This window comes from Salvia splendens, chromosome 12, assembly GCF_004379255.2.
Source record: "Salvia splendens isolate huo1 chromosome 12, SspV2, whole genome shotgun sequence".
Taxonomy (NCBI): Eukaryota; Viridiplantae; Streptophyta; class Magnoliopsida; order Lamiales; family Lamiaceae; genus Salvia; species Salvia splendens.
In genome coordinates, this window is record NC_056043.1 from 28,938,049 (window position 1) to 28,940,599 (window position 2,551).

A 2,551-nucleotide genomic window follows, 5' to 3' on the forward strand; every position below is an offset into this window, starting at 1 on the left:
AAATATAAATAGCACATATCTCACCCATCAAGATATATATAAATGGTCATAATAATGGTTTGCAGAGACCTAGCATATCCTAATTTAGGCCAAAATATTAACCTCTTTTTTTAATGTTTTCCACTACTATGAAGGAGTAGTATAGAATACCTATCACAATTTTCATAATTTTCATCCGTGCTGACAAAAGGGGGCTAAGCCCAAACTGACTTTGTATTGGGTAAAAGCCCAATTATGAATATTTCTCCATTAATACTTCCTCAAATGTATAGTGGTAATGCACGAGGCAACATTTATAGCCTAATCAACATAGTAAATAATCACCGTAAATTAATTTCCTGAAAACGGAAAACCATAAATTAATTTCCATAGTACTAGAGGTATTTTTTCGACACGTAATTTAAGAAAAATTGTGTTAAGTGAGTTAAGTAAATAAAGAACAAAGTAGGAAATGAAAAGGGTAGAGAGATGAAGAGAGAATAAAGTAAGAGAGAAGAAATATGTTGACTTTTACTAAAAGGAGAAATGACTCCATTACTATGGAACGTACCAAAATGACAAAATGACTCCGCTACTATAAAAAAATGGAGTATATGTTATTGGACTACAACTTTGTTTGCATCATGTCCAGTTGTCCACATACTCTTTCCTACTCCTTTTGAGGAAAATGCCAATTAGGACAAAATGCCAACCGGGAGAAATGCCAACTAAGACAAAATATCACTTATCTGACTAATGTAGAAAGGTCAATGCATGAGGCTAAAAGTTTTAGGTTCGAGTCCTCTCCATTTTATTGATGACCACATGATACAATCAAATACAGTATTAGACCACAAGGTTTTATTGATGTTTTTCACTAAGATGCAGGATAGGATCTGTGTCTCAATTCTCATAATTTTCATCCGTGCTGATAAAAATGATGGCTAAAGGCCCAAACTTAATTTTAATTGGGTAATAGCCCAAATACGGATGCTCCATTTTCATTTTCAAAATATATAACAAATCCAACTAGTTATTCAAGAATAGAGGCCTTTTTATGTATTTATTTTGCTTTTCTTTCAAAAACTTATAAAAATAAAACATACTCCTACTACCTTTTTCTGTTTGCCTTACCATACTGACATTTCATTCCATATCAATTATACTCCATCAAATATGCTGCAGCCTAAGAATATTTCTCCAGTAATACTTCCTCAAACGACCTTCGTTTCTTGTTACATTAATTATTTACATAAAATCTTTATTTATAAAAGGTATATATGTAACAACCCGAAAAAAAACAAGAGAAAAAAAAAATCAAATTAATTTAATTAAATCTTTTCCTAGTTGACTTGGTCAAATATAGTTATCCAAACCTATCAATAAAAGATTTATTCATATCTCCGCTCCCTAAAATCTCTCCAACAAACCAAATCTCCACATAATTTATTATTATATATCTCTTCCCACAATCTCAGCCAATTTTCAACCATTCCATTGCAGTTTTTTTCCTTCTCTTCCGTTCAAAGTTGAAACCGAGAAAGAGAGGTGATCTCAAATTCCCCTGTTGCTAGTAAGCTTCTTCTTTCCAAAGGTATACCGTTTAATTTCTGAAACTATGTTCATTCCATCTCATGACATAGCCCCATATATTCACAGTAGTTCACGGGAACAAATTCTGTTGAAAAAAAAGCTTGAATTCTTTAATGCTTACTTTTGATCTCAATTCCTAAAAATATCGTTTGAGTCAAACAAATGAGGAAAAAAAACTTAATAGAAGATTTAGATCGGGGGAAAAGGGAGAGAGAGAGCTTACGGATTGTGAGAAACGGCACTGCCGACGGAGGAGCTGGGCAGCGGCTGTATTGCAGTGTCATGGCAACGACGGACAGTGGCTGCTCGGTGACGGAGGCCGAGCGTGACAGAGGCAGCGCGCGCTGGCCGACGGAGCGGCGGTGGACGATTTTGGAACGAGGGAGATGAGCTTGGTGTTTTGAGATGTAATTTGCAGAAGTGAGTTACAGAGAATTTTGAGAGATAGGGAGAGAGAAAGAGAAAGGCGTGGGGATGATGGGAGTATAGTGGGCCTTTCTTTTTTTAGAAATTGGGCCTCAGCAATTAAGTGGGTTGTTTTGTTTGGTTTGGGCTCTATTTAATTTGTGTTGGGCTTTAAAATTTAAAATGGAGAAATAAGGTGGACTAAGTAAATAATTATTTTGGGCCAGATTAATTAAACCCTTGGGCCGATGATTTAATCGTGGGGAATTATTTATTAAATTCTCGGAATAATTCGAAGTATGAAATAAATATAATTGCGAAGGAAAATAGTTGTGATAATTTAATTATACGCTTAAATAAATTTTGGGAATTTATTCCGACATCGTGGTGGAAATATGAGGAGCCAACGGAGGAACTTTAGGCGGCCGCCAAATAATCGAAAACCGAGAAACGAGATAAACGATTTTAATTAGGGTGCATGCATCTTATTTATTTACTTGATTCATTGTGTTGATTTATGTGTTATTTAAATGCTAAAGATGATTCCTTGCAAGCGAGACGTGATATCAAGGGA

General features: G+C 34.9%; 1 long non-coding RNA gene across 1 annotated transcript; it reads right to left on the reverse strand.

Annotated features, from left to right (window-relative positions):
- Window positions 1-1,186: 1,186 nt before the first annotated feature.
- Window positions 1,187-2,331, reverse strand: LOC121758377. Its single transcript, XR_006041431.1, has 2 exons — window positions 1,796-2,331; window positions 1,187-1,657 (listed from the first exon to the last, which is right to left on the reverse strand). It is a non-coding gene; the product is annotated as an uncharacterized LOC121758377 (long non-coding RNA).
- Window positions 2,332-2,551: the final 220 nt, after the last annotated feature.